The sequence below is a fragment of the Equus caballus genome, chromosome 11 (genome assembly GCF_041296265.1).
Source record: "Equus caballus isolate H_3958 breed thoroughbred chromosome 11, TB-T2T, whole genome shotgun sequence".
NCBI lineage: Eukaryota > Metazoa > Chordata > Mammalia > Perissodactyla > Equidae > Equus > Equus caballus.
The window spans coordinates 9,079,714-9,102,011 of NC_091694.1; the positions used below are offsets into that span (position 1 = coordinate 9,079,714).

The 22,298-nt window shown below is 47.8% G+C and overlaps 1 long non-coding RNA gene across 1 annotated transcript in view; it reads left to right on the top strand.

Moving 5' to 3' along the window:
• The first annotated feature begins 2,603 nt into the window (after positions 1-2,603).
• The window catches only part of LOC138916112 (uncharacterized), a 61,609-nt gene continuing 41,914 nt past the window's right edge, over positions 2,604-22,298 (top strand). Inside the window, exon 1 of the long non-coding RNA XR_011422844.1 lies at positions 2,604-2,780. This is a non-coding gene — a long non-coding RNA (uncharacterized lncRNA). The remainder of the gene's footprint in view (positions 2,781-22,298) is intronic.

A 22,298-nucleotide genomic window follows, 5' to 3' on the forward strand; every position in this document is an offset into this window, starting at 1 on the left:
ATACTGACTCCAAGTGGCCTGGGAGTCTGGCTGTGCCATTGGGAAGATCTGGGTTTAAATCCGTGCTCTGCCACGTTTATAGTGGATTGTCCGCAATTTACTTACCCTCTCTTGGGCTCAGTTTCCTCACATGTAAAACGGGGTTGTTGTGGGGGTTTACTTAAAACGATGCAAGGAACTTGCATGTAAACAAAAAGTACTAATTACTATTAACTGTTGGGAATAATACCGCCACTCTTACTGCCACCACGATCACCACCATTCACTCTCTCACCTTATCATCCATCCACATCAAGGTTTTCTCGTGTCACAGCTTCCCTTCCTTCCAGCCTTCTCAGAGAGGGTGGGGGCCTGCCTCTTGTCTATGGTTGGCTTCTCCACTGAGGCAGAACCCCTCTTAGGAATAGGAATAGGAATCTTATTCCAAATGCTTATCTCTGGCATCTTCAAACTCCCTCTCCTTGCCAGCGTCTTCCTCTTGGTGTTCCAACGTGTTCAGGTTCCACTTAACTCCCCGAAATGCTTTCCTTCTCTTGATTATGCCCTCAAACCACAGTCTCATCTCTTTCCTTCCTTTCGCTAACAGATCTACCGAAAGAATCATCTACACTTATTGACACCACTTCCTGACCTCCCACTCACTCCTCAGCCCACTGCAATTTGCCTTCTGCCCCCACTGCTCTGGGGAAATGGAACTTTCAAAGGTCTTGCTAATTGCCCTCTTCCATCCTACTCAGTCCTTGGGGAGCATCTGGCTCTGTTGATCCAAACAGTCATCCCCAAACTCTCTTCTCCCCGGGCGCCTATGATTCTGTTGCTCCCTGGTTCTTCATTTCTTTTGCACATGACTCATTATCATCTGTCAGTGTGCCCCAAGTGTCATGTTGTTTACCCTCTCCCTGGGTGGTCTCATACACTCCCACTTCCGCCATGATTTTAGCCAAGAGTCTGCCAAATCCACATCTCCAGCTCTGACCTCTTCTGTGCTCTAGATTCTCATTTCCAGCTCCTTGCTGTTCCTCCACTCCTCCACACGAGTGTCATGTTCATCCCCATTAGTCAACATATCTAATACTAAAATAACAGCCATCTTATATGCCTTCTTACCTCTTACTCCTTTCATCTATCAATCCCTAGGTCTTGTTGACTCTACTTTCCAAGTGGGTCTTAGACCTATCACTTTCTTTCCATTCTTGCTAATTCTCTACCTTTGGAGATTCTTATTTCCTACTCAGAGAGTTGAAGTGGCTTTTGAACTGGTCTCTCTGGGTCTAGCATCTTTTCCCCCAGTTTCTGTTTCCCATTGACAGCAGAGTAATCTAAAGTTAGGGTGGCCACATAAATTATTCTCCAAATGGAAACACTTTTGAGAGTGAAAGGGAATTCTATTAATAATTACACGATGGAAGTATCCTGGGCAGACAGAAGTGTGTGTTCACCCTATTAAAATGATTTTCTGATGGTATGATTTCCTGGTGTCAGAAACTCATGGCCGCCATAATAACATGTTATCTTCCAGCACAGTGTTCACAGCTCCCCTGTGATCTGACCTCCTTCAGTTAGTTCACTCCGGGCTCTCCATGCACCTGACCATCCAGCCATCCTGAACGCTTCATCGTTTCCTGAAGTGCCTTGTCCTTTCCTGTCTCCAGCTTGTGCTCTGACAGTTCCCCTGCCCAGAAGCCTATCCTGCGTCTCCATCCCTGTCCTTCAAGGCTCGGTTCAAATGCTGCACCCCCCTGAAGCCTTCACTAATAAGGAGTTAGAATGAGTTTCCCCCTCTCCTCTGTTCCAACAGCACATTGCATGAGCGTTCACAGCATGCACAACCTTTGAGTTATCGGTGTACGTAAGTATTGCTCCCTGAAGACTCGGCACCTGGGGAGCAGAGACAGGTAGCATTCTTCTCTGCATTTCTCAGAGCTATTAGCACATTGCTTGCTCAAAGAAGTGAAGAGGGAATGAGATGTTCTGAGCACCTACCCTGTCCCAGGCGTTCACATATGGTCTCTTGTTCCAACCTTACGACTCTGCATGATGGATATCATTCTGCCTCCCACCCCGACCCTGTTCTTTTTTTTTCTTTAAACAGAAGAAAGATAAACCTAGAGAGATTAAGTAATTCACACAGCTGGGAAGTAATAGATAGAGGTGCATTTCAAACTGAGGCCTCTTCTATAGAGAAAATGCCTTAAAAGTAGACATGAATGACCTCTAATCCTATGATCTTTCTATACATCATGCTACTCCCAATGTTTGTTTATTGAATACGTTTTAATAAAAAGAGGGCATGGTGTGCAACAGTGCAATTCACAATGGGCCCTCAACACGCCCTTGCTCCAACAAAACAATAACGAACGCTTCTATCCAGGGGAAATCAGAGTAAGATACGCATTAAGGGCAGTCTTGAACAGGAAAACAAGTTACAGACAGGCAGTTAATGGAGAGTGGAGGTGGAGGTGAGGGTTAGGTATAAATATTTTCTGTCTTGGTGGTGGTGTGAGAGATTCATGAGCAAAATAAACCATCTGAGCTTTAAATTTTTTAATGCAAAATCTCTTTGTTCTCCTCTCTTCCTTCCCTCATCACTGTTTAACTACCAGGATGGTGCAGTCTCTGTGGGAAGTTGGTCCACCTCTGTTCCTGTCTTCTGGACTCACTATGTGGATTCAGAGTCAAGAGAAAGTCCCACAGAAGATCAAACTACATCAGGGGGATCAAACCCAAGAGCCAGAAGAGGACTTCGGGAGAAGCCCTGGATCACTGGTTTTTCTTTCCACGTGAGCCATTTTCACTTGGTGGTTCTCAACCTTTCCTTTGATTTGGTTGTAGGGAAAAGTGACAAGGAAGTAAAGGCTCCTGGAATGTCACTTTCATCTTCTAATCTCCTGTCACATCAGTAGGTCTGATATGCAGGCTGCTCTGAGATGCTGTTTCTGCCTCCTGGATGAGGCTCTAATGTCTAAAATGGTTTAGATGGGGTGTCCCCATTGGAAACATACAACAGGAGTGGGGACAGGGAAAGAGAGGTGGGAGTGGAGAGAAAGACTACCAGTACGTAGTGAGGACTTATGTATATACCAAGGAGAGTGGTAAAGGATTCCAATTCCAAGAAGGGAAATTTCTAAGCTTCATATCCTACCTAAGTGTACCTATAAGTATATTACGTGCCCTCGCTGAGGGTTCAGTTTATCTCTCTATAAAACTGACCCACCAAAAACCCTTTCTTCCTCTTTTTGCACCCCTTTGAACATTTTCTGGGATGCAGCAAACGTACGGTCAATTTTCCATCTCTCTCCTTCCTCTCTCTGGAACACAGTGGCCAGAAGGAAAATAGAACAGACCTAGGAATCTGGAAGCCTCTACGGTCACATGGAAGGTAGAGAGTAGAAATCTCAAACTAGCCATCAACTGTGCCAAGCCCGCAGCCCCTCTCCTGTCATCACTAAGATTTCTGGCTTTCCTTACTCCCCACCCCACCATCTGCATTAAGGGCTAAATTGGGTGGTGCAGGACAACCTATGTGGAAGGGGGTGCCAACGATGGGCAAGAGGGAACACCTGTGCTGCGGTGCACAGACAAGGCCCATCAAAAAGCCCCTAGCTGACCGCTTGGGAAGAGAAGCCTCAGGCTGATTGACTCACGAGAAGGATGGGGAAGGACTTTACCTCAGCCTACCCTTCTAGAAGTCTCCTCAAGTATATTTGTTTGAAACTGTAGACTTTTGGGGGCTGGAAGAAATTCAAATCATCTGGGCCAGGGGTCAGCAAACTAACACCATGGGCTAAAACAGACTTGACCTAATTTTATAAATAAAGTTTTATTAGAACAAAGCGATGCCCACTTGTTGACGTACTGTCTATGGCTGCTTTTGCCATACAACAGCAGAGTTGAGTAGGTGCAACAGAGACGGTATGGGGCCTGCAAAGCCTAATGTATTTACTGTCTGGCCCTTTCCAGAAAAATTCTGCGATCCCTGACAGTCCATTGTTTAGATTCTGGACAACATGCTATGGCAGGCCAGGGACCACACTGAGCTACTTAGAAACATATATAAGACCATGTCAACTTTTTAACATTTTTTTGATTAAAATTATATAGAGCAAAATCAAAATGCACCCATAAGTCCGTCATCCTTTAACAAGAACTGTTAATATTTTGCTGTTTGCATGTGGTCTTTTTCTACACACATATAAAAATGTAAGTATATGTTATTATGTAATTAAAATCCTACTGTGTTTAGTTGTGTATCCTATTGTGTGTACATGCATTTTACGTTTTATAGTGACCGCTTTTCATGTCCTTGAATATTCCTTGTTAACATGACTTTTAATAACTTTTTAATATGTCATAACATCACTGAACCTCTAGTTAGCTTTTAGGTATTCATAAATCAAAATATTGCGCACTATAACAAATCCCATGGTGCAGAAATCTTGGTCTGAGTCTGATTATTTCCTTGAGATAGATTCCCAGAAGTGGAATTACTGGGTTAAAGGGTAAGGACAATTTTCAGGGTCTTGATAACATATTGCCAAATTGCTTTCCAGAAAGATTGTACCAATTTATGCTCCCACCAGCAATGTACGAAATTGCCACCTTACCCTACCCTCACCAGCATGGAGTACTATCATTAAAAAAAGTTACCAAATTGATAGGCAAAAATTGCATTTTCTTGTTTTGATTTGGATTTCTTTGATTACCGGTGAGGTTAAACATTTTTTTCATATGTTAAACACTTCTTCATATGTTTATGGCCAAAGGGAATCTTAATAATGGTCTTCAAGTGTGCAAAGGGGTTATTTAGTAGATTGGGACCAGCTGTTCTCGAGAAGAAACTGGAAATGTTGAGGCTTCAGCAAGAAAGCAATCGGCTGAAGGTCCTTCAATGGAGGACGTTCCTAAGAGCGGTCAAGGTCTAGTGAAGATTGTGGCGCTGCTCAGAGCCTCTGTTCTCAAGGTGCAAGGAAGCTGGAGAAAAATAGCTACAAATTGTTGGGTGCTTATAAATGCTAGGAACACTGCTAATGTTTACGTATGTTTGCATTTAAATGCTCACAAAAGCCCTATGAGAAACATGAAGCTTAGATGCAAATCATTTATTATTCATTATCTCAAGTAGGATCGAAATCCTCACTGTGGAATTCTGGTTTGATAACCACTCTGCTATACTGAACTTTTCTGGCTTAAAGCTTTTGCAAATTCTTAATAAACAAGATGAAGGGAGTGTGAACCGAATCTCCCATTATCCCTCAGCAAGACTTCTCTCCAGCACAAATCACGGCGTAGTTGTTTGCTACCGTGAACCCATTCTAGGCTCTGATGTTTGTGCATTTTTATTTTTGCAGAATACATGAGCTTGCATAGCTGGGCTTGCTTCCTGCTTTCCTCATCTTTGTCTTATGTCCCCATCCTGCTCCAGAGGAGCCACAAATATCAGGTGTGTGTTTTCATTCCAGACTGTCATCCTCAGCCGCATGCTGGCCAGGTCGGGCTATGCTTTCTTTCTTCCACGTCCTTCCCTGCCGTGGGGATGATGATCAGGGTAATGAAAACCCTCCACGGGCGCTCCCTCCTCTCCACCACTCAATGGGAGCTTTGTCTTTGCAAAGAACAAACCTGAAACCCATCCGGCCAAGGCAATTGTTGTCTGCCGGCTCCTGCGCCATTTGGATTCTGACTCTGTTAGAGATCTTGTAATTTAAACTTCCACCTGCTTATTAGAAATTCAAGGAAATCATCTAATAATGTTTAAAACCTAAAGAAAAGCAGACAAAACCTCGTCTCCCCTGACTCCTTCCTTTGCTGTCTCACACCTCTCCTTGCAGGGTGCTCAGAGATCCGGGTTCTAAAACACCCTTTTGGGAACTTGCTCATCTTAAACAAAGACAGTGAATTACTCCGATGAGCAGTTTCCAGGGAAATAAGAAGGACTAGATGGCTGGAGTTCTGTCATTTGGGGGGAGAACTGAAGGCATCAACTCTGGCTTTCCGGCCCCCTGGGAACGTCAGCAGTCTCGTCTTTTAGGTGCTTGATGTTCTTTATCCTGGGTTGTCAAACACGAATTATTGCTCTGACAAGTGTTGCTGTGAAAACAAGGGTCTTTCACCCTCCTCACTTGCTCATTTCGCACTCTCTGTCTCTGGAGCACTGGTCCTCGTGAATCCCGGGTGTGTGTGTGTGTCTAGAGAGGGTGGATGGAGGGAGAAGCTATTCTTTCTTTCTCTTTGAGATGACAATTCAAATATTGTCATTCCAGTAATGGGCTCGATTCTGCTCCCCTCGCCTCTGAGCGCAGGAGGCACCTGGCTGCCCTGAACAAGGACGGATAGCTCTGCTACTGTGGGAAGAGCCAGCGGGTACAGGTCACCATGACTCTGCCCTGGTCTGCTGTGTGAGAGTTGCTTCCACCCACTGGGCTCACCTCCTTCCTTTTACAATGAAGGAGTTTTGACCACTATGCTCTGTTTCATCTCCAAAAGCCTGTATTTCCATAGTGGTGAGCCATTGCCGGAGTGGCAGGTGATGTGTGCCCAGTGTCAAAGTGTCGAGGCACCTTGGCTCTCCTTCCTCAGCCCTCAGCTCAACCTTCCCAAGCTCTTCGGTTCGGCTTTGTCTCCCATCTGAGCAGTGAAGGCGAGTCCGAGAGATGGCGCAGGTTTGGATGAATGAAAGATAGTCCTCTAAGGAGTTGGTTCTCCAAGAGTGACCAGGACCAACAGCATCTTATCACCTGGGAACTTGTTAGAAATGCAAATTCTTGGGTGCCGCCCCAGACCTATTGAATAAGACACCAGGGCAATGGGTATTATCGGCCTGAGTTTTAACAAACCCTCTAGGTGATTTGAATGCCTGCTCTAGTCCCAAGGCCACTGCTCCAGGCTAAATCTGGGCTAAAGAGGTCAGCAGGAGAATACAGACACATCCTAAGTCCGCTTTGGTCCCATCACACACTGGCAAAGAAGAGGGACAGGATGCTTTGTCCTCCCGTGGATGGAGGGGAGCCAGATCCTGCTGGAGAAGTTTGATATCTTCTAAATGAATTCAGGCTCTTTAACAGTATTTTTTTTTTTTTTTTTGTCGAGAAAAATGCCACTCTGGGTGTGGCAGCAAGATTGCTTGAATTTGTGAAAATGGCTGCCTAAGAGCGAGAAGGCAAGTAAATAATGAAATGGAGAAAATGTGGTTTTCAGCTGGGCTACACAATTAAACATTAAGTGATGGCTTGGCAGTTAATAGTAATTTTTGTTCCTCTAACGTGTATTATCTCAGAAACCACAAGGCATGGCTGAGTTGAAAGGAATGTAGGTGCAGAAGAAGGCATGGCATATAACCCCATGGTCAAGTTCAGCATTGAGGCCTCCTGACTGCTCTTTCCGGCGACGAAGGGAGATATGCCAGGGACTTCCCTTCCTTCATCCTCAATGAAAGGCTGCTCTCGCAGGGACTGTGTCTATGGGCAGCTGACTCTTAGATCCTCAGTGCATTAAAAGCTATTTATCAAATATTTACCCACAGATGTCTCAGCACTGACCATTGCTAAAAACAAAACAAAACAATAACAAATAAACAGGAAAAGTCTTACCAAGCTAGACACCATCTTACCAAACCATCCAGCCACCGCGTCCTGGATATTTACCTAATGGGGCGTGCAGTATGTGGGAACTTGCTGTACCAACTTCGCAACTTTCCTGTAAATTGAAAACTATTTTAACATGAAAAGTTCATTCAAAAAGACCAGAGGAGATTTTGTCCTTGAGATTAAGTCAAGATCAAGGAGAGTTATACGAAGTTGTAATAAAATACAGAGAACAGACTCGATGTTGAACTGTCTGTGCGTGAAATAAGTAATGAAATGAATATAATACATTTTCACGTCCAAGTAAATACGTCAGCTCATGTAAGCTCCATGAAAGCAGTAAGCCAGCAGTCTGTTTAGCTGCCATATTCCCAGCAGGTGAAGGAGGTGGGGGTTCCGGGGAGCGGTTGGGGGGGCGCAATTTTAAATATAGTGGTCAGAGAGGGTGCACCAGGAAGGTGACACTTTAGCAAAAATCTGAAGGGGGGAGGGAATAAGCCAGGTATCTTTGGGAGGGGCGTGTGGGCTTAGTACCATGGAAATAAAATCTTTGTTCATCTACTGATGCCGGGGGTGGGGGAGAAGGCAATACTGGATTTAAACAATTAATAAGTGTTCTGCGGTATGGAAATGAGCATAACTGCAGTAGAATTCGTGAAGGGAAAAGCCAGTGCAGGCTGGAGAAGTTAAACAAGTCTTCCAGGAAAGCTGAGTTTGCTCCAGGACTGGAGGAGTGGGGAGGAGGTGTGCATGAGGACGTGGTAACATCCAATGAGACAGAATGCGGTGGGAGAGGAGCCATCTGCAGCGGAGAAGTTGGAAGCAGGGCTGCTGATGTGGGAAAGGGAAAGGTGATCAAGGGAACTTAAGTCAGTTCTCGATCATGGTGTGTGGGGCGCGAGCGTGGTGTCCGGGAATGTTGTCTTGACAGGAGGAGGTGGACGGATGGAAGGAGGAAGATGGGAAGACTATGGTCTCGAGCTTTCTCTAAAAGCTGCTGAGATCTCCCGGTGAAAGATGAAGGGCACGTCACCTTGGGCAGCGGCAGTGAGAAGGAGAGGAAAGGGCAGGTGGAGGAATTAAGGACTGGACCAGTAGCAGGTAGCATCAGAGAACTGATGGAGAGGGAGAGGTCAAAGGTGAGGCCAGGGCATCTGCGAAGGGACCTTGAAATTGGCAAGAGGAGGACAATGGCAATAAAGACACTCTGTCACTGGAATCAGTGAGAGACCCTGGGGCTGACCAGTGGTTCTCAACTGGGTATGGCACCACTCCCTAAGGGGTTTTGGGAATGTGTCGAGTGATTTTGGAGGTCACGTGCCCGGGGGACAGCACGGGTGAGACACTGCTTGCAGTGAGTGGGGGAGTTCAGGGGCATGCTGAACACCCTATGGCATGGACACTCCTGCCAACACCCCTCTCATGGAGAAGGCCCTGAAATCCAGGAGCCCAAGACCAGAAGGCTGTGGGGGACAGACCCGAGCTTGGAACCCGGCTGGCCTTCCCTCTTTCTCCTCTGGGACGTGTTTCCTTGGATCAGGAGAACTCCCAGATCCACAGCCCTCCCCTCTCGATTAGCAGATCCTTCTCAAGAGGACTCCTCTTTGGCCAAGATCCACCAGATTCCACAGCCATCCATCAGGAATACCATATACGAATTAATGTCTCTGTCTCCTCACCTATAAAATGCAGGAAACCACAGCACCCATTATTTTCACGAGGATGAAATGAGATAATTCATGTGAAGTCTTTGGGTGAGCAGTGAGAATCCCAGCGGAGGGCGTGTTCACAGCCCTCAAGGCAGAGCCGTGAGCTGAGAGAGCCCAGCGCCTTTCAAAGCCACGTGGCAGTTGTTCACACCTCCACTTCCATGAGCATCCTCCACAGGGCATCAGGAGCGCCCGGGGAAGCTCAACCATTGGCGAAGACCCGGCGTGGAGCGCACCCTGTTATTGGTGATCGTGTTCATTTCCCGGGGCTGCCGTAACCAACCACACCCTGGGTGGCTTAAAGAACAGAAATTTACCGTCTCACAGCTCTGCAGGCTGGAAATGGGAAATCAAGGTGTCAGCAGGGTTGGTTCCTTCTGAGGGTGAATGGGAACCGGCTGTCAGACATCACTATCCTTCTTAGCCAAGTCGATTCCTCTGCCAACCTTTCTGGGACACACTCTGAAGGTCCAGTGGTGAGGAGAGCACTTCATAGCCTAGAATCTGGCCCCTCCACGGCCAAGCACACGGCCCGAGTGAAGCAACAGTGCCTACTCCTCTCCTGGAAGGTGAGAGCCCTCCCAGGCGAGTAACCTCGAGCCGAGCAGCCGGCACTGTGCCGGCCCATTTACTGCCACCCTCGGACCTCACACCAGGGAGCTCGTGCTTGCGGCAAGAAGCTGATCCAGCACATACTTTTTGCCTTTGGATGACGAGCCCCCTTGCAGTGTTCGCAGAGACCAGATGCAGCGGCAGCATGCAAATAGTTTTGCATTGAGTGTTCCTCGGCAGGAACGTGGAGGACCACATTTGGTTAAGTCACGCCTGTGCCCTGATTAATCCCGGCTCTCTTTTTGCTTTACTATCTTACCTCTAACCCTTGTCACTTCCTGCTTTGGGATGCCCTGGCTCTGACATCTCTTGGTTTCTGCTGTTCTGTTGCGTGGAATTACTTCCTGCTGTTATCTCATGCAAATCAGCAGGGCAGGGGGAATAACCTGGTGCGAGGTGGTGGCACGTCAACAAACTTCCCTGTTCCCTGGCCTCTGTGCTCAGCAGTTACTCTGCAGATGAAAAGCGAATAAACAGAGAAGTCGAAGGCCTGAGGAGGGCCGTGGTGCGGTCGGTGTGAACTGTTTGTGCTGGACTCACGGATGCCGGGAGCTGCCCGGAGCGATGGAGCAGTGATGCTGCTCTCGCCATCAGCCCGAGCTCTTCCTTTGCCGTGTCACTCCGCCCATCTGTTCCCCCGCTACTTCCTGTCTAGCAGGAGGACAGTCCCAAGGTTTTCCCTGGTCGGGGGTCTTGTCCCTCGTGGCTTCCTGACCTCATTCCATTTCTCCTTACTCCTTCACCTTCAGCCTGCCTGCTCTTCCCTGCCTGTTTATCTGCCTCAGCCGTTTGCAGTACGGTTCCCCGCGCCCAGAAAGCCCCCTGGTTGGCCTCTCTCTTCATTTAGGGGTCCTTTCGAATGTTCTCTCCCAAGAGAGGTCTTCCCCATCGATTCTGCGTGAGATTGTATCTCACCAGCTAGCCATCCCTTGCCTTACCCTGGTCTGCTTCTCCTCATACCTCTTGGCACCGCCGAACGTATTTTTTTCTCTCTCTGTGTTGTCTGTGTCTCCTGCTAGCCACATGCCCAGAGGTCACCGCCTTTGTCCGTCTGCTCACTACTGTGATTCCATAGCAGGGAGCGGAGGCCGGCCCAGGGAGGCCCGCCATGCGGATTTGAATAAAGGGGTGATGAGAACATGCTTTCCCTTTGTGAGGCGCTTTCACACAGAATGTGTCATTTGTCCCTCCCAGTGGCCCTGTGAGGTGTGTAGGACAGGAACAGTTAGGGCCCTTGTGTAGACGAGGAGAAAGTGGGTAGAGAGGCTCTTGGTCTTGAGGGTCAAACAACCCTGGGTTTGAATCCCAGAGCTGTGCAACCTTAGAGAAATTCTGCAACATTCCTGAAAGGCAGGGATAATGGTCTCATAAACCATTGGCCGATTAACTGGGATTTTGACTATGAGATGCTCAGCTCTTGCTGACCTGTAGCGAGTCCTCCAAAGGGTGAGCTGTTATTATTATTGCTGCTCGCCCTCTCTTGACCGGTGTCCTGCGGCTGTTGGGGCAAAGCCGGGTGAGAGTTAGATCCTCTGACGCTGGGCCTGACGACCGTTCCACCAGCCTGCGGAGGGTTCCCCGTGGCAGCGTGTGGACTGCAGTGAGCTCAGAGCAAGCAGACACACAGGGACTCGTGAGTCTCACCTGCATGAGCCCCACCCTGGCTTTATGGTGTCCTTTTTCCCCACCAGATGCAGTAAATATGCTCTTACTTATTCCATTTTTTCCAGACTTTTCTATCATAAACCTTTCTTCTTTCCTCATTTCCTGCTGCATTCGGAACCATCCCTCTTTCTTATTTTCTTCTCTCCTCTGATCAGATTGAGCTCCTTAAATCATTTTCACAGCAAAGTTTTTAAGAGCCAGACACTGCTCTCAAATGTCTGGAACCCAGCTCTGAGCAATCCAAAAAAGATACTTGTGCCGCTGCAGTAGACTGCTGGGGAGGGCCCAGTCAGGAGTGCTCTGTATCAAAGGCTGGTGATGATACTTTCTCTAAGCTTTGAAACTTTGGTGCCAACAGAGAAACGTGCTCTCCTTGATTTTCATTTATGCTTTCCAGCTTTTCTTGATAAGTTTTGGTATGTGCATTTGGAACTGTCTCTAGGTGGCTGGAAGTCCTATAATCTGTCTTAGTGACTACTTTTGGGGAGTGAGAGGGACTAGCAACAGAGATTCTGGTTCTTGTTCCCACTTTGTCCATGCCATCTTGACTTTGTTTTGCCTTATTGCATGGGCATACACGTATGAGTTTTCTGAAACTCTGCAGCCAATATTTTAGAAAATTACCGTTTTGTGTCTTAGTATGATTTGGAACAGTTTTCTAGGTTTCATCGTATATTAGTGTAAACTTCTTTTTCCAGAGAAACGCACCTCCAACTCTTACAATAAATGCCCTCAGGGAAATAAGATTTAATCCTTAGAACTGTGCCTAGAGGGAACTTTCCAGAAAGGAGGATGCTTCCAGTGGGGTCTTCCTGTAACAGCGTGGGAATGGTCTGCATAGATTATGTTGCACTCTGATGATTTTATTATAGCATTTATTTATTCACTCATTCAATAAATATCTGTTGTGTACTTATTACATCATGGGCATTAAGCATTTAGCAGGGAACAAAAGAAAGAAAGTTGGTGCCCTCCTGAGGTTTACTTCTAGTGAGGGAGACAGACAATACATAAATTTGTACCATTCATGGCAGACAGTGATATGTGCTATGGAGGAAAAGCAAACCAGCGTCAGAAGACAGAGAAACCTCAGGGCTGCCTCGGGGAGAATCGCCAGGGGAGCCTCCCTGGAGAGTCACAGGAGAGCAGACTGAATGAAGTGTGGGAGCGAGCCATTGGCACGTCTGCAGGAAGAACATTCTAGACAGAGGGAACAGAAATGCGAAGTTCCTAAAGCAGGAGCATTCTTAGCATGTTCAAGAAGAGTAAGAAGGCCGGTATGGTTGGAGTAGAGTAAATGAGGCAAAGTAGTATGGTATGTGCTCAGAAAAGTAGGTAGAGATCAGATCACGTAAGATCTTAAGGGTCAGAGAAAGGAGGTTGGATGTTATTGTCATTTTTAAATGCTTCTGTTCATCTGTTATCTTTGTAGACTCTGCATTCCTAGGAAGAAGGGAAAATAGCTTCTTTTTTTGCATTTTTGGTCGCTAGTATCATTGGGGGACAGAGTGAGTGCTCAATAAATATATGTTGAGTGGTCTCTTCTGCTTCAGGGTTAACATCCAAGTGGGAGTAACTTCTCTCCCTAGTCTGTCTCCTCTTGCCCTATGAGCTCTGAGGGGGGTGTGGTGGCCATCGACAGAAGAATCTGGAATGTCTTGAATACAAGACACAAGATTAGGGTGCCTCTTGTAGGGCAGAATCTCATATCACCGCTGGCCGTCTTTCCCTGTCTTTCCCTGGCAACTCCGGCAGTAAATGCAAATGGCCCTCGGAATGTTCTCATCAAGCTCAGTGCCTTGGGGCGTGTGTGTCTTTGGGGCTTGGGGGAGAGAGTCCCATTGATTTGATGGGGAATAATGACAATAGTCCCACTTTGCATGTATCTGGCAGTTCTTAAAAGACTCTCACCGACATTGTCTAATTGGATCCTTACTGCTAACACTAGCGTGAGTGTGAGTGTGAGTGTGAGTGTGTGTGTTGGTAAGGGGACGAGCGGAATTGGAGTGTAGGAATAAACTTGCATGAAGGTTGTAGTTTGTGTGAAACAACCTGAATGACGACTGAGAAAGCACAGTCTCAGCGTAAAGCGATTTCCTTCTTGGTCCCTCGAAGGCCCTTTGAAGGCTGGATGGATGGAGCGCGGACATGGCCGTTTCCCCGGTGGTCCAGGGTGGAGATGGGACGCGGCCGGGAAGAGATGGTGGATTTCTCTCCTGAGTGACTCTGAGAGCCAGTTAGTCTCAGCCTCTGACCAGAAACTGAGATTTATGCCTCACTGGCTGGAAAGGAGGGTTATTTCAAAATCTTCTTTCTCCGTTACAAAACTCCCCCTGGGAGCGGGGTTGGCTGTAACTGTCACAGCCTTGCTTTCTCTGTCTTTCAGGCATCTAGAGTTTCATCCTAAAAATGAGGGTTTGGGTTCTGGAGGGCCGGCTTGGGGTCCCTGCTGTCCCTATGGCTGACAGCTGGTGGCCTCTGGAAACAGGGCGCCACCCCTGCGACATTCTGGAGGCCCCACCTGCTTGTCGTGCCTGTGGATAGATACTCGCTCTTAGCAGAGAAACCAGCAAAAACAGACCTCCGGCAAGAGTGTGAGGTTTTTTGTTTGTTGGTTTTTGATATTTTTATTTTATTTCTTGTTTTTGTTTTGCTTTGCATAACTTCCTTGATAGAAGGCTCAAGTGTTACATAAATCACTTTATATGAGTCCCAGGAAGTTAGGGAATGTTGGAGTGATGGAGCTAAACCGTCCACGTGGGGAGGCACTGCCGTCCACGCATCCTTTCTGGAATGATACCCACCCTTCGTACCCCCGTGGTAGTGCCATGTCTGGCCCTGCTTCCTGTTCGTTGTAGCTTTCGTCACCATCTGTAGGAACTTTACGTTTCCTTGGCTGTTTATTTTTGTTCCCCTCCCCTCGTTAGAACATGAATCCATGAGGATGGGATTTTTAAAATTTTTTCAACGCTTTATTCCAGTACCTACAACAGAACCTGTCCAGGGCCGGTTCTCACTAAATATTTCGTGAAAGGACAAACGAATGAGTGTCGCTAGTAGCTGGACGCTGAGCTGTGCGCTTAGAGGCATCGTCTCGCTTCATTTTTCCCCTCTCCTAACTCTATCGTGTAGGTGTGGTTTTCATCCCAAGTTTTTGGGTGAGGAAACTGAGGTTTAGAAAAGTGACAGCACTCCCCTGAGGCCACAGGGCAGGTAAGGAAGAGAGGAGATTCAAAGGCTAGCAGCAGGGATGTGACTCGGCAGGCGGGTGACCCCGACAACAAGCACCTTTGCCGTCTCACTCGCCTCAGCCTGGTCCAGGCCTGCCTGAGCGCTTCGTCACCAAACAGTGCCATCTCTTGTGTAGTGATTGCCCACACACACTCGCACACTATTACATGCACACTCACACACATGCACTCACACACCTGCAAGCTCACATATATTCACACACCCAATCATGGGCACACACACCTACACTCACCAACACACTCTCACACTCGTGAACGCACATGTACATGCATTCACACACACAGCAACACACGCACACCAACTTTAAGAGTGATCATGGCATTCTGCTCTGATTTCTCCTTACTGGGAGCCAAGAAATGGACTAAGGATCGGCTACTTTCCAATTCATATCATAAGCAGGAAAAATGACTCCTTTGGGCCTGGCTGGCTTTAGCAGAAAACTTTTGACATGGTTGAAACAGAGTTTTCTCCAGCTAAGCCTCAGAAAGACCTCTAACAGTGGTTCCCAAATCGGAATGCCTTAACGACCACCTGGAAGCTCATTAACAAAACTGAGTCCCAGGCCCCAGCCCGGGAGAGCTTGATTCATGGTTCTGGGATGGGATCCGGAGGCTGGGTTTCTAATAGGCTTCCCTAAGTGATTCTGATGCAACCAGTCCGTGGGCCAGCCAGCGCTGGGAAGCCACTGGAGCAAGCTGAAGGAGGTCTCCCGAAGGATGGAGAGGGCGCTGGCATCCGAGGGGGAAACCTGCCGAGTTTCACTTATTGCAAGATCGACAGTGCACCCCAGAAGATGGGCATGGCTGAAGCCCCTTGCAGCACTAGCATCTTCTTCATGCGAGAAGGGCCTCCGTAAATGTTTGATGAAGTTGTTTTCCATCAGAAGAGGGGGCAGCAGAAAATTCTGAATCAGTGCCAGCTCTGTAATGCACAGGGTTTCCCCAAACTTCATCTAGACCTTAGGGGCACAGACATCTATCTATACCTAAGCCTACCCCAAACCCCAATCTGACTCAACTGGTTTGGGGTGGACCCACATCAGTAATATTTAAAATTCCCTAGGTGAGTCTAACATACTGCTAAGGTTGGAAGTCACTGTTCTAGACCAGGAGTGGACACACTTTTTCTACAAAGGGCCAGGTTTTGAGGGTCACAGGATCTCTGTCACAATTACTCAACTCCATCGCTGTATTGCAAGAACAGCTGTGGACAATATATAAACAAGTGGGTGTGGCTGTGTTCCAATAAAACTTTATTTACAAAAACAGGAAGAGGGCCAGAATTGGCCCGTGGGCTGTAGTTTGCCAATCCCTGTCCTAGATTATCCTTACCTTCTAAAAGATATGGCCAAAATCACCTGTAAGAGTGTCTTAAAATGCTAATTTCCTGGCCCCTTAAGCAGTCTTTTCCTAAGTCTGGGTGGAAGCCTAGGCCTCTGTATCGAGAAGAGGCAGCCCAGAATTTGTAGCTATTCTGATGTTGGGAGCCAGCGAGCCACGCTTGTGGGAATACCTGTCAATCATCTGGCTGATCAGACAAGGCTCCATTCCTTCTCCACGCTTCTGCCCTGCTGGGGGCTCCGACTGCAGAGACACGTTGGACCCCCTGGTGTTCTGCCTTCTTCCTCTCCTCTCTGTCTGTTCTCTTTGTTGTTTTGTCTCTTTAAGTCCATCTCAGACATTGGTTATTAACTCACACCAGTTTGGGGGAGAGTTGGTGCCAGGCCTTTTGCCCAGAGAGGGTGAGGGGGTGATGGAGGGGCAGGTGGGGCCTTCTGTTGCCTCTGGGGATGGGGAAACGTGGCTGTTGTCGAGACTTCTGGAGGTGCTTTTCGTCACTCCCCTCGCCCCACCATTCACGAGCTCAGCTCTGGCCTGTGCTGAGCCCAAACTCTTGGTGCCTCCGTGTGCTGGCAGTTATTGCTGGCTTGTTTTCATAGGTGAAGGTGATGGGTGACTCTTCCAACTTTCTGTTCATGGTGAGATGCTTATCTCCGTGGGCCTCTCCGAGCTGGGGTAGGGAGGGTCACCCTGCAGAGGCCTCAGCTTCTGCTCGCTTGTTCTTAATTAAATTTGAAATCGATGTGAACAAGAGGGCTTTGGGAGCGTAGTGGGCTGGGGGCCAAAGGCCTGAGCAACTGCCACAGAATAGCACCACCTCCCACAGTCCTGATCCCTGGGACATGTGTACAGATTATGGAGAAATCCCTCTGCAATGAGGTTATGTTAACTCTTTAGCCTGGGCGCTGGATTTCAAAAGCAACCACAGACCCAGAGCAGAGGATCCGGCTTTGCTTGCTGAATGTATGGAGCTGGGAATTATCTGGGGCAGTGGCATCAGGATCGCCCAGAACTCTTGGTGTGATGACTGGGGGTCCTCGAGTTCTGAGGAGTGATTTCCCCCCCACCAACTCTGTCACCCCAACCGTTATTAGAGGATTTCCTTTAAAGTGACCTAAGGAGCTGGTATATCCAGGATAATGCTTGGGGTTTAGAGGAAGAGTATGAGGTACAGAGATGGAGATGGTGCCTGGCTCCCATGGAGACGGGCAGGCAGTATGGGGCTGATTCCAGGTCAGCCCCCACTAACACGCAGCTCAGTGGGTGAGCATTTTTGAGCTGGGGAGTCTTCGTTACCCGATGTGCACATGGAAAGCAGTAGGAGCTATGCATCGCACAGCGGTAGATAATACCCAGCCTTGATTCCACATGCATGTGCTCTACATATGCTCTCTTGCTTAATCATTACAATAACACTGAGAGTTACCATTATCTCCACTGAAAGATGAGGAAACTGAGGCACAGAGTGGTTAGGTAACTTGCTCAAGGCCATACAGGTGGTGAATGGCGGAACAGGCATTTGATCCCAGGTTGGCCTGATGACGAAAGAACTTACAAATGTATTAAAGGTGGCGGGACATGCTCCCTCATCACAACTGGGAAATGTTTGCCAAGCAGCCCGAGAGCTGATGCAGTGTCGCGTGGTGGGCTTTGCCCGGAGTTCAGTCTCGTGGCAGGTTCTTAAGGCGACGCAGCACTTTGAGAAACGCAGTTAGTGACCAGGCCTCCAAATTCGGCATAGTCCCTTTCTGTAGGTGCAGAGGGCCAGCTTGCCCATGTCACCTGAGGGTCATATGCAGGGAGAAATGGTGGCGTCTCCAAATGCAATAGAAAATGAAGACCGTTAGGGACCCCCAGGCGCTGAGATCAACCTGGGCGGAAGTGCAAGGACGTGCCCCTCTCCCACCTCCCCCAGGGCTGCTGATCTCCCCGTTTAGGGCCTTCTCTGACTTTCAGGATCCCTTTCTCCTCAAGCCTCTCTCTGTTTTGCTTCTGTCCCAAAGAAAGGAGATTGGTTGGTGTGGGTTGAATTGTGTCCCCCCAAATGCACATGTTGACGTCCTTCCTGAGTCCCTCAGAACGTGACCTTGTTTGGAGGTGGGGACGTTATAGAGGTGACTGAGTCAAAATGAGGTCGTTAGGGTGGCCTCTAATCCAATACAGCTGGTGTCCTTATAAAACAGAGCCACATGGAGGGAGGATGACGTGAAGAGACACAGAGACAAGACGGCCATCTGTAAGCCAAGGAGAACGGCCAGGAACAGATCCCGAGATGGGACATTTGTGTTGTTTAGGCGGCCCAGTCTATGGTCAGTAGCTACGGCAGCCCCAAGGAACTAATGCAGTATATCCGAGCATGAAGCAGGCTTACAACTCCAGGAACATTTTAAATTTGAAAGAGTAGTGAAAAATGAAAGCAATGCATCCTAAAGGATGGCATTCAGGGTACCCTGAAACTTGCTGGCGGGCAGCAGACCTCTGCAGGCCCTGAGCATCCTTTCCCTTACGCCATCCATGGGCGGGGGGGGAGGCCAGTCTCGCAGCCCCCCGGGCTCAGCCCCCACCAGACGCATTCTCCTCCGCCATCTTCCCACTCTGAGACCTTGGTGTCTGTTTAGCTGCTTAGTTTTGGTGTCCTGGAAACTGAGCATTGCTAGCGCCACCATCCCGGGCAAGCCGGGCTCCCCAGACCTGTGACTTCTGGAAACAGAATGTTCTTGGTTTCCAGAAGGTAAAAAAGTTCCCTGGGGTCACTTTCTCCTTAGCAGCCAAGAGTGGAGTCCAAGTTTCCCTTTCGTTTTACCCTGCAGTTCCACGGCCTGGAGTGGTCAGGGGACGGCCGACTGGGAAAGCCACATGTTTGGATGGAGGGCATGAGTCAATAATTGGGGCAAGGTTTGCGAAGTCTTTGCTTGTGTCTTTACTTGTGTCTTCTCCAAGACAAGCCTAATTCATCTGTTCGGCACTAATTTGTTGAGCATTTACTCTGGGCCAAGTGCTGGGGAGACAATCACGTATGAGTCTGACACTCTTGTCATGGAGGGGAAAGCTACAGAGAACACGTATTTTCGGGTCTGATGGTTGCTGTGAAGGGGGAAGTGGCAATTACTGTGTCCTCTGCTCTTAACCTGTTGTCTGGCCCTTTATGTGTCTGTTCCCGTCAATCCTAGATTGTAACCTTTGAGGGCACAGCAACCCTACTGGTGTACTTTTTCCTGGAAGCTTTTCCCACCGCAGGTACCGAGGAGGCAGGTTCAATCAAACTTTAGCGCGTGTAATCATTGCGGGGGGGAAGCTGTGAAAATGCAGATTCCCTGGCCCTGCCCCTTAGAGGTTCTGAATTAGTGGACCAGGCGTGGGGCCCAAGAACGTGCATTCTTAAAAAGAAGCCCCGGTGATTGAGATTGTGCAAATGTGTGCACCACTGTTTGAGAATACAATCCTAGGATCAGGGGCCACTTGCTATTTTTCTTTGTGTTCCCACAAAAGAAAACAAAACAGAAAATCTTGAAAAGTGAAACTGGTAAATGTCAGGGAGAAAAATAATCCTTTTGGTGAAATTAGCAACTCAATTAAATGTTGGTAGAATCAAAATGGATTCCTGCTACCATAGGGATTTTTTGAAGCCTTTATTTTTTTAGAGCAGTTTTAGGTTCACATTAAAACTGAGAAGAAAGTACAGAGATTTCCCATATACCTGCTGCCCCTAGATATGCACAGCCTCCCCCACAACTAATACCCCCACCAGAGTGAGACATTTGTTGCGATTGATGAACCTACATTGACACGTCATTATTACCCAAAGTCCATAGCTTACCCTAGTGATCACCTTGGTGTTGTACGTCCTTTGGGTTTGGACAGATGTGTAATGACGTGTCCATCATTACAGTATCACACAGAGTCGTTTCACGGCCCTAAAAGCCCTCCGTGCCCGACCTCTTCATCCCTCCCTTCCCCTTAGCCCGTGACGACCCCTGACCCTTTTACTGTCTCTATAGTTTTGCCTTTTCCAGAATGTCACATAGTTGGAATCATACAGTATGTAGCCTTTTCAGATTGGCTTCTTTCACTTAGCAACATAAATTTGTTTCCCCCATGTCTTTTCATGGCTTGATAGCCCATTTCTTTTTAGCGCTGAATAATATTCCTTTGTCTGGATGGACTACAGAAGATTTATCCTATTGCTTGTTTTTTAAAGGCAGTGAGGTAGATGGCACTGTGATGACATCAGCTCCGGGTCCCTTTCCCGTTCAGTGAAAAATAGCCAAAGATTCACAAGCCTCATGGTATTTGACTGAAAAACTTTCCATCTCACTTGGATTTCTTTGATCTTCTTAGGATTGAGGACTTGTTTATGGCAGATCCAGGACTCTAACCTGGAACAAAACAAACAACGAGGTAGGTAGATGAGATGGTCATCGTGGTCACCGATGTGTCCATCATGTGGCTTGCAGGTGACAAAGTGGTGGAGACCTGCTATTGGGTGAGCATCCCCACTTGGGAGTTGTTCTCTGCAGGGCTCATGCACCAGCTCTTCTGTGCACTTCTCATACATTGTCCTGGGGACCAAACCAAACAATCTTGCCAGCCAACCGGGGAGCTGTGTGTCTTAGACAAACCTCTTGCCCTCTCTGAGCCTTGGTTTGCTTATTTGCAAATCAATGGCTCCTAAGATCTTTTCCAACCCGGACATTATATGGCGTGGCCACATCAAAACCAGGTTATCATCCTTGCTTCCTTACCCCATCCAACCTGCCCTGGCCCATTTGTCAGCTGGGCATTGAGACAGCACAAGACAGAGTAAGCACTCAGTAAATATCTGCAGATGGCTCCTTGGTTCTCAGACTTGACCATTCTGTATCTCAAATATTTCTGAAATATCTGAGTGGGTTAGAAAGAAGGCAGCTGGAGACAGCGATTTTTTTTTTCCTTACGGATCCCCCTCGTTTTCTTTCAGCCCCATTCACTGCTGGCACATGGGGCCCCTGAACCTGGAGCCAACTTCCCTCCCACTTCTTCTGACTCATATCTTTCATCACGTCTCAGGAGATCAGCGTCTGTCACTCCCTTCTGCTGGTGAACGGGAGGGCCTTGGGCAGACTCCTAGCTGTGGCTCAGCGCAGCCAGGACCTGGCGTAATCCTTGGGCAATTAGTGAAGCTGGGAGGTCTGCTTCCAGCTCGGGTCTTGTGCACACTGGGGTGAAGGAAATTTCCTGCTTTCTTAGTCATGTTCCTCCCTTCCCCCTTGAAGCCTTAAAAAGACGGAAGCATTCCTGTTTCTTTTCCCTCTCTCCTCTGAGCAGTGATTCTGAAGGACATTAAAGATTGTTTGCTTTGAGCCGAAGAATTCTGCATTTTTCACTGGCAGCATACAGCTGCGGTGGGCACGTTGAGGGCCAATGAAGTTAAGGCTACGGGGTCTCACCTCCCTCCACAACTCTGACCCTTTTTCCATGAGATTTCCAGAGAGGATCTCTGCTGAAAACCCAACCAGAACCCCTGCCCATGTGGTTGGGAGAAGAAAGCTTCCTTTACGTGGGCTTTCCAGTGCATTCCTATAATTACAGCTTGATTCTAAAGCACTAAATGGTTATTATTATGAAGCCAACTCGACCGCTGCCAAGGCGATAGGAGAGACACCATGTAAGCCACACCAACACAAGATTTAGGGAAATCAAGGGCTTTTACTGGATTTGAGAGTAAGGCATGATGGCGAGAACAAAAGATAAGGATCTTTAGCCATGTATACAAACCCATAGATTCTTAGGGAGAGAGAGGAGAAAGAAGGAGTGAAATGGAGGAGAAAGAGGACCTGAGAGAGAGGACCTTAGGACTGGAGGCAGAGACACCCATGACCTTGAATGCACAGATACAAGGTCAAACAACCATTTTCAAGGATTCTGGAATATATAGACTGCTTGATCTTGAAATGTATATTTCCCAAAACTCTTACTCATTTCAGAGTGTTTATATAGCTCACCATGTGCCAGACATTGTCCCCAGCACTCTACACCTCTTCACTCATTTAATTAAATTTCCATGGAGTCTCACAGTTTTTACATTTATGGAATTTTCACCTGGAGACTTTTAGTGAAATCCATGACCACTCCTCACCCAAAGAATCTCTTGGAACAGTGAC